The sequence below is a fragment of the Talpa occidentalis genome, unplaced genomic scaffold (genome assembly GCF_014898055.3).
Source record: "Talpa occidentalis isolate TD23 unplaced genomic scaffold, MPIMG_talOcc4v2.1 talOcc4.11, whole genome shotgun sequence".
NCBI lineage: Eukaryota > Metazoa > Chordata > Mammalia > Eulipotyphla > Talpidae > Talpa > Talpa occidentalis.
In genome coordinates this window covers 43,609,489-43,619,956 of record NW_023601104.1, presented here as the reverse complement: position 1 = coordinate 43,619,956, position 10,468 = coordinate 43,609,489, and positions in this window count along the sequence as shown.

Below are 10,468 nucleotides of genomic sequence, written 5' to 3'. Positions count from 1 at the left end.
GAAGTGCATTTGAGCTAAATCTTCTAAGGATGAGTAAGAGTTCGCCAGCAGAGATAATGGGGGTCTGTCATTTGAAATAGAAAATAGCCTGTAAAAATCATGGTATTGTGAAAAATGGTGGCCTTTTCATGGCACCGTCAGAATGGAGAAGAGAAACATGAGTCTAGCTGAAGCTAGAAGTATGTCATGCTGAGTTTCTGGGCTAGACTGTTTCTCCAGTTACTGCGCTCATCACACTTTATTTTAATTATGTACTAACTCAGATATACAACTCTGTGTTTCTATACAAATGTCTGGCCCAAAACAAGCGCTCACTGAATTTTTGTTGACAGAATAAATGCATCATTGTTAGGGAGAGTTTCTTGAAGTAGGGAAAAAAGACCTTAAATAATATTTCATAGACAGAACCCATACACAGTTGTCTGCTCTGCTTGGGCCAGTGGTGACCCCAGCTCACTTAGATGCCGCAACAAAAATATGCTCTTCAGAGCATCCTCAAGCATTTTTTTTTATTTGGAATGATTGTTACATTACATAACAAACCAGCCATTCCATTATACAACCCAATATATACGTTCCATTTGGCCTCCCTGTGATGATTCAATCTCTTAGAGGCGCTTAAGATGGTAAAGGTTGAAAGAAACTATTATACTCTAAGCAGATTGGTATCGTCAGATGAAAACTATGGTGTGTCAGCATTGCATTCACCATCACTTGTAACACAAGGTTCAGTGATATAGCTTACGGCTACTAGTTGATTAGAACAGCTTCCAAGACTAGGACTTCTGCTTTCTTAAACCCACAGAAGCATGGGGCTGCTTATTTTCCCAAAGATGCAGAAAGGTACAGTCTCCAGTGAACGATATAATTTCAATACAGAAAGCTTGTTTACATCTCACTTCATTTTTATTCCATCTATCGATTTCTTCAGATGGCGCACATGTATTGGAATACCTTTATTGAATCCCCCAGGCATTCCAAGTAAACACACACAGAATAATTAGAAACAACTGTAAAAGAATGGCTGCAAAGTAGACCTTGTCTTCATATTATATTGGAAATAGAAACCTTGAATTTATCAGATGGAATCAGTTTAGGGTTGGCTCTGGGCAGAATGCTGAAGCAGGCAAAAGCTCATCTTCTAGAGAAAGGAGAAGAACATAGAAGTCAAGGGCATGCAATTTGGCATGAAACCTTACTTGAGGGCTTCCTGGCTTTGTGACTTTGGATACATTGTTCAGTCTTTCATGCTTCAAGTTCATCCCTGAAAGTGGGGACTATGTTATTATTTATTTTATTTTATTAATGATTTATTTGCCCATGCATATAAGAGCTTACAGGCCAGAGATGCAGGGGGTGAAGGATTCACCAGAGACAGAGTAGGGAACAGAACAGGCAGACTGAGTGAAATACACTGCTGAGGGGAACAGTGGGCGTGATAGAAGAGGTCCGCAGCGCCACATGGGTTGCTCCCTGGCCGGTCGGGGATTGAACTTGTGCTGCAGAGGCTTCGGACTGCCTCATAGTATGGTGCTCAACCCCCTGCACCACCAGGGAAGCCCCTATCTTATTATTTAATCCATAAAGCTATGGAAAGTTAACCCATGAAACATTGCTTATTATAAAGCTAATGCATAGTAAGAGCTTAACAAATGTTAACTGTTCTTATAATCTTCATGGTCTCCACCCCTACAAATTCCATAGGTATCCCCTACTTCCACAATTGCTCATTTCACATTTCAAGTGCTCCCTATCATCTTTCTTCTTCATTTCCAAACTCATTTCTAGCAAGAATTTGAGTCACTTGTATGTTTTGTATAATTGTGTCCCCATAAAATGTTAAACTAGACAGAGACCTTTTTGTTTTACCTGTATCTCTCACAATAGGAAAAAAGTACACTTTTTTTAGGGAATCCACAATATTAATAAGCAAGTGGGAGACCTATTATTTCTGTACATCCAAACCCCTAGTAATACCGCAATATATAGTCACTTGCGCAACAAATATTTATTGAAGAGTTCTTTTATCAGCTACTCCTGAATGCTGGTGGTGTAGAGATAAACAAAGTTATGTAGATGCTCAGTTTTCACTGGGAATCCTGGTAGTTACCAGCAAGGAGAATTTCATGCAACCTACTGTAGGGTAGCAGGACAGTCCCTATATCATTGTGGACTTTCCTCTAGTAGTTTAATGACAAGCATCAATTTTCATTTATTATTTGACATCTAACTGGTTAGAAGACAAAGTTTTCTTTCCCTTCCCTCTATAAATCCTGAAAACATATACCTCTACACATTTACAAGGCTCAGAGGACTAGAAAAAATATAATGACACTCCAACTCAGAGGTTGGAGACCTGGGTCACATACAGAAAACTTTCCTCAGACATTACAGATGCTATGAAAACAGCATGAATGCATTCGCTCATTCAATTATCCCTCTCTACTATGCCTCCCTGCCAGGTGCCTACTGCGTACTCACAATCCATGTCAATAATGTTAGGTAAAATGGAGTCTATAAAAGAAATTGCATCCCTCTCCATGTGGAAGTTAAAGATACTTGAAAGATAACCTGTATCTATTATAGAATGTTAAATAACGATGAAAAGGAGTATATGATTAAATCTGAACATTTTATTCAATGCCTCTTGATAGTCTAGAAAAGATATTAGCTAAGATAGTAAATACTAAAAGTTTCATCTCAAGTACTACTTTCCATCAACTGGTAGTAGATGCCTGGCAAATCCTGTAGCCAAGAATTATGTGACTTTGCCAGTCTCAGAAGGATACAGCTTTGGTACTGGTCTTGTCAGGAATGGAAAATGTGGACATTTTGCCACATCCTTGTCTTGGTGTGCCAACTGTGGGCTTGACAGTTAAGGAAAGTGTTAGTTGTCCAATAAACCTGAATTCTGCTGTTTGCTAGCTCTGATAGCTTGGGAAATTTATTTAATTTCTTTGAGTCTCAGTTTTCTCATTTGTACAGAGAAGATACTATCATCTATAAAGAGGTTTGCTATTATCGTTCAACTAGTCTATAAATTCTATGAAAAACAATACCAAATATGTCTCATTCTCTCATTGATGACTATAACCCTGGCAGAGGCTCAACATATAGCTACTGTGGGTCGCCAGCCCTTGTGTACACAGTCATACACACACAAACACACACACACACATATTAGGAAAGGTCTTTGAAGAACATGAGATTTGAGAAGAACTTTAAAGGTGAGTAGAATACTAATATGTCAAGGAGCATGAAGAGAGCTACTACCTGAGTCAAAAAGACCTGGCAAAACATGGAAACCATGACAGTCAGGGACTACAGAGGAAACAGTCAAGCCAGGAGGAAAAATAAATAGCATCCAAACAACTTTGATTTTGGAAGATGCTAAGATCATATCATCTATATTTTACTTTGTGAGGCAAGGAAACTGAAACTGAGCTTAAATAACTTATGGTGGTAGGCACTGGCCTTGCTAAGGTTACAAGCCAGATTGCATGATACATCCTTCAGTGCTCACTAGGGAAAAGCCTGAAAAAAAATGCTGGAAAGTCAATGGAGTCACATGGTATAGTTTTCCATATGCAGAATTCACTCTTTAAGTAACAAAGATTTCTCTTATCTGCTTCTAGCAGAATGGATAAGGTCAGAATGAAATTCCCTGAAGGGCCCTTTTGAGGACATGACTGGGGGTTGGGAGGCCACAAAGCTAGCACCATTGAGTAACTAGTATGATTCCAGAGAAAACAGGGACTAGAAAGGCCCAAGCTAATTTAGATCCACTTGTATTGGTAAGGGGAGATGTAATGAGCTGATTGCTTGATTTAAGCAGAGACTGTTTAACAAAGATAAGAAAAATTTCTTCCACTCTGTATTTCCATCTTGTAACTGTTTTGCTCCTAATACCAATAGAAGGTGAAAACTACATTAATACTATGATTTCTCCTTTGAGTTTTGGGGGTTGTTTTTGATATTGCTATTAATCATGTTACCCTTTTTGTCTCATTTTGTAATGTTGTAACAATTTAATATGAATAACACTGGGTTCTACATTTCCCTTGCCTCCTAATTTCTTGCCTCTACTGCTGTCCTACTCAAAAACATGGAACTGGCACCTGATGTCTTCCCTAGGAGGTAAATGTTGTTCATTTTTATTTGTTATCTAATAAGTAAAAGTCAGATTTGGAGGTGGAGCCTTCAAAGTGCAGTTGCTTGTCCTGAGAAAATGTTGGTGTCTGTTTACATCCATATATTAATGGAATAATCTTCCAGATCAGTCAGAGTACTTGAGACACAATCAATGATACATATGCCCCCATTGTTCTTAATTAGATTCTGATTAAAATGTCTTCTCATGCTCTTCAAGCTTAATTGTTGTCATTGAGGTCCATAAAAGTACTCTTGCAAAGATTTCTGCATGGAGAGTTAGAGGCAGGGGACCACCAGTGAAGCATCAAGTTCCCAGGAACAACTTCTCTCTCTCCTAATTATAATCAACCTCTGACTGCCACCAGACAAAAATTATAATACCCAGGTAATGGACACCCTGCAAACAAACTGTGACTGTAATATTTGGGTTCTTCAGGCAATGGGGCCCTGCAGGGTGGGTCATTGTTTTCGGCAGAGCACAGCAGTTACATCCGGAAGTATCCTCCCCAGTGGATGGTGTTTACTCCTTTTCTCCGCTGGGAGGTAAGTATTGCTGAGCAGAAGTTAGGTGTAGGAACCCATGTGATTGCTTGAGGTGGCTCTCGAATTGCCTCCTCAACATCAATTCCACCCTTTAACCTGCTGTGTAACAACACTGGTTTTCAAGCCCAAAAGCATATAATACACAATCTGTCTGGGAAATATTTTTTAAAATAACTGATCCCTAGGCCCTACCTAAATCAGTTCATTCTGAGTCTTTATGTAGGAGTTAAGAGGTTGATTCTGAAGCCGAAAGCCTTAGTTTGTATCTACAGTGCAAATTTGAGCCAGTTATTTGAACTCTCAGTTTCTCAATATTCTCATGTACAAAAACGGGGTGAATAGGACTCCCCAACTCATGGAAGGGTGGCAAAAATAATGTATGTGTCAAATATGTAGGACAGTGCATGGCACATATAAACTTATTTTAGATATTAAGGTGGTGCGATAATGATTTTAATCATGACCCTCATAATCAAGGAAATGGCGCTAGGACTTCAATATACCTGAAGGCCCCCCTGCCTCTGAAATTTTATATTGTAAAGCCAAAAAATATCCTTTCTACATCTTTTTAAGTTTTTTTGGTACTATTTTCAATAGATATGTAACTAATGATTAAACTGAACTGAGCAACCTGTTAGGTATTTTGTCAATCCTATAGAAAGACCCACCAGACTGTGACTTAGGAGAACTGAGTTCTAGTCCAAATGTTACTCTACCTAAGACCAAGAGATTTTAGGAGGCTTTGCAGCATTGATCTTACAATTTATGAGAGTCTGTGGAATTGACACCTGGTAACCCACCAGCTAAGACTCTTCAACACTCAAATCTGTGTATATAATAAATTAAAAGAACTTGGGAGAATGATCACACCTAAGCACATCATGTTCTTATTATTTCCTTGAGGTCAAGGGGATAAGTGAACTCTTAGGATAGAAAAGTAGCAGAGCAAACTTTATAGTGCATTACACACAAGCTTTTTTACCTTGCAAAGGACTTTTTTCTCCCTGTTCTCTGAGGATGAATAGGAGGGAGGTGTTCAATGCTATTAATTTTCAGAATGGAAACCAAGGCAACAGAAAAAAAAAAAAAAAAAGACAATACTAGAGTGGTGCTGATTCTAGATGGTTGATGAATACAGAAATTACCTGTCTTTGTTACATGTTTGGAGCAGAGCCTTTCTACAATTGATCTATGCATCCCAAGTGCCTATATACACAATACTGAGATATTTTCTTAAATAGAAGACATTCAAAATAGCAATGAAAGAGAAAGCAACTGTTCCTGGCATCTGGTTACCTCCCATGTAGCTCATCCAAGACTGGTTTGTGGTTACCTGAGTATGCACACAAGTGTTTAGGCAGAATTCATGCAATATCTGAACATCCACATGAGAAGGGAATTCTAAAGCAGAGAATATGAAGGGACACTTGATGGTTTAATGTGACTGGCAGGTGGATTTTGTTCAGCCTATAGTTTAATTTATATTAGAAGTCAATTTTATAAAATCATAGTTTACATTAAAAATCCAATGTCTGGGCTCTTTGGAAGAAATTGGAAGATCTGGCAGTGCTAAGCTGGCATTTCCCCCAGGCAACAATCGGCTATTGCTGAATGGCAGCTGCCCTGAGATTTTTCCGGTTTATAGTAGCCCACCCCCTCCCTCACATCAGCAGGTGGTATTCATCATTCAACTCTGCTCTTGTCTCTAGTGCTTGGCCTGCCTCCTCATTTATAGCAATTACTTGACCCTTGTGCATATTTGAGTTGCAACCCCAGCTTGCCTTTAAACTTTGTCTACATTCAAGCTGATGGACCCAAATTTAACTTTTAAGAAGTGAACAGAGGGCTTCAAAGAACACAGTAGCTGGAACGAGGGACATTGGCTGCTTACAGGATGCCATATAACTGGTTTAATTGTTTTACTTTCTGGAATTTTCCAATGGTATTCTATAGATAGAGAAATGTAGCTGACTATATTATCAACTTCTAATGTGGACTTAGACCTCTATGTGTCACAAAATGACAATTCTTCAGATCACCTACTGAGATGAATTGAGGAAGTCTTCTGGCAAGGGCCTCAAATTGCTTTATAGATTAGCCTGCAGCCTTCTCTGCATTTTCCTCATTTCCTTTATGGAGCTTAAGTCAGAAACAGCTTTTCCAGCACCATCTATTAGAAGCACATGAAATGTCAAGCCAGATTTATGGATTAAGAAATTGACATTGGATCATAATTCAGTTTGGAGTAGAAGGAGAGAGAATGCCAGAAATGGAATTGGAGTCAATTCCTCTGTGGTCACAACAACAATAAGAAGAGAAGCATTGGTTTCTAAGTCAAAGCCCCTCCTTTTCAGTCCTGTCCCCAGTTCTCAATGTGGTGCACATACCAGTTACACAGATGCTATATGTCCAATTAAGTGGAGACCTAAAATATGCTTACCGTTTCTGCTGTTGTTTCCCCAGACATCTCACCCTGGACTTTTCTGTGATCACTATTCTTCCTTTTTCCCCCCTTCCTCATGTCTGCAGATTCTCTCTGCTTTGTACATGCTTGTCTCTCACTAAATTCCGACTGACTGCCATGATAAAAGTACATCTTAGTGATTATCGTTCTCCCAGTTCCTAAGCATACTGCTTGGCACTGTAGAAACTCAAAAGGGATGTGCAGTTATGTAAATAATTGATGACCTCAAGTACCCTGAGCGCTTCCTCTAATTCCAGGACATCAGTTTCCTCCTGGATTTCATCTACTTCACTACTATGGGTGGAACCCATAGTCCACCATTTTACTGAGGTCTTATATTTCTCTTTCTTCCATATCCCTTTGCATTCTTCCCAGATTGTTAATAGTTATTAGAAAAAGTTTTGAAGACATATATTTTAGTTTTAAAGTAAATACATGTTATAAAAGTGTAACTAATTCTTCACAGACAGATATAATTAATATATTCAGTCAATTCTTGTTGGCATTCTTAGTATATGTCCCCAAAATATTCTAGAAACTTCAGTTTTCCTAACACTCTGTTAACCCTCTTCATCTACCTATTCTACCTATGAAAGTTAGGTAACCCAACTCAAGCTACCTTAAATCCCATTTTCCATTTTCAGAATATCATTGCATTGTTACTTCTCTTTATCATTCTGTTTGTCATTCTTAGTCATCTGAATGATTCACTTGTTCATTGGCTCTGCTCTCTTGTATAATCTCTCTCCCCATTTTTCCCTTCTGTTTTTGCTTATTGGTTGTTTGTTGTGGTCTGACCTTCATCTACTTCTCATGTCTAAAGCAGGTTAGTCATAATATCAAACCTGCCAAATCCAGGCTTTTCCTAAATTCTAATCCTCCTGAACATTTGCATTTTTTCTGCACTGTGTTTAGCACTTTATTTTAAAACTCTTTGTAACAATAACTTTTATGATTGTCACATTTGGTTCTTTTGTAATAACTTTTTACCTATCTCCCGTTTTTTGACTCCTCCTTATCCCACACTCTCCATCACAGTCCTACAATCAGTTTTTATTCTTTCCCTCTGCACCCCTTATGCAATCAGTCCCTAAGTCTTGAAGTGTTCTTCAGGGGACAAATACACATTTAACCAGCCATGTTGCCTCTTTTTGAACATTTCAGTCTCTTTTCAGGGATCTAAGATGTTCTAGAAGTATACTCGGGAAAAGTAAGAGGTTAAAATCAGGAATGTGGCTGAAGCTGTAAAACCAGAAAGGCAGTTCAGTATTTGTCATATCACAAGTAAGGTGATACTTGAGTGCCTTTGTCTTTGCCTCTAATTCTGGGTGCACTTTAAGTTCAGAGGAAACTCATTCCTGTGACTAGCCTCCCATTTACTCCTTTCCTAGTGAGAGGAGGGAAAGAAAAAATTAATTCCATGTAGAATTGGAGATAATTTTTAGTAGCAGGTGAGGAAAACCCCACTCAAACAAGCTTAGGTTAAAGTGGAGGGTTTATTGGCAAACACACTCTGGGAAGTAAACAGTGACTCTGGTATAACTAGAACAGTTGACGCAAACTTCCTGGTCCCTTGCCCACACTTCTTCACTTCAATTCAATTCCCTTTGATCAACTTTTTCCATGGTAGCTGAATCATGGCAACTTGAAAGTCTGGGTTTACCTACTCTTGTTTTACCCAACAGGGAAAAGAGAACTCTTCCCTTCAGCTCCAATTTATAAAAAGTAAGAGAGGTTTTAATGATCAACTTGACATATTATATTCATCCTAGGTCAGTCTGGTTGGTTGGAAATACAGGGCTAAAAACTGGTAGGTCTCATTCACATAAAACAAGACACATAAAATATGGACCCCTCATACCTCCCTGAAGTCGAAATCACTCCAGACCCGTATGTGATCCCTATTTTCATATATTGACCATTCAGACTGAGATTTGCTCTCAGATAGTATCTTTTCTTTCAACCAGGACAGTTTCATCTATAACTTTATGTAAGTTCAGAAAATAAGACTTTTCCTAGTCAAAAAATTTGATACTTCTTGTTGTCATTAGTTGGGAGTGAAGAACTAAGTGCAAACCTCACTGATCTTAAATATCAGAAATCAAAATTACTTTCATAGAATTCTAAATGGATTTTATGACAATAAAATACTTTGTATAGCACTTGCTTGAAATTCTTAGAACCATCCCTAAGGGATAGACCAAGGTTGAATTAACATAATGAGTGGTACCCCACAGACCCACAAAGGGTTACAAATGCAGAGCAAAACCATTTCTCTGCTCTCTCTACCACTGCTCTGGGTATTGCCATTGCCACCCTCTTCCTTCATTCTTTGTCTTGGAGAGCCTTAGGAGCCCCTGTTCTTCCATCACACTAAGATTTCCCTTCGATTTGAGGTCAGGAATATTAAATGTCTAGTACTCTAAATTTTATTTAAGGTATTCATTATCAGATTAAAACTCATTCTATATAATATATAAATAATTAAAATTTATTCCAAAACTTGGATAATGCACTTACAAATCTAAGGCCTTAATTGATAATCTTTAGTCAGCAAAATCTTGAAAGGGGAAAAAAAAACTCCAGCCTAACAGATTATGAGTAACTCTTTGTGTCTGAGAATAGATGAAATGGCAACTTCAGACAGCCACACAATCAAATACTGAAACGGCTGGCAGAGGACCTCCATGCTCCTCTCAAACAGAAATCTATTTTTTGGGTGATGTGATTGAAGACAATTTTCTATGTAAGACACAAAACCCACAGTTTAGAAATAATAATAAAGGGTTACAGAATCAGAAAATTCCTTCCTATCTAAAAACACAAAGGCTGACAAAAATCAAAACTTAGAACAAGCCGACACAGACCCTGATTCACAAATTCAGCTTGTCTTAGCCACTGTCATGGCTTTTTTTTTTTTTTAATTGGATACTCAAGGTCAGTTGCTGCAGAATCAGTAATTGGTGATCTATTGTGTTAAACTCACATGAATAACAGTCAATTCTGTAACAATGACTGCTTTGCTAAGTAAGAAATTGTTTTTAGTGCTTTCAATATCCCAAACAAAAATAATAATACTAATGAATCTGCTGAGGACTGATGGGAAGGATGTAATATGCATTTCCACAGAAATGTCTGTAATTTAGGATTAATTAATGTCCAATTATTGTAAGCTGTTACTAATAAATTTTAAAAGTCAGCTCTGCACTTCCATTTTGTAATGTTTTTATAAAATGGAACATTAGATGCTTTTAATCTTGTCTGTTCTTGCAAAATACCCCAGATAACATGCCGTTTTGCATTTCAAAT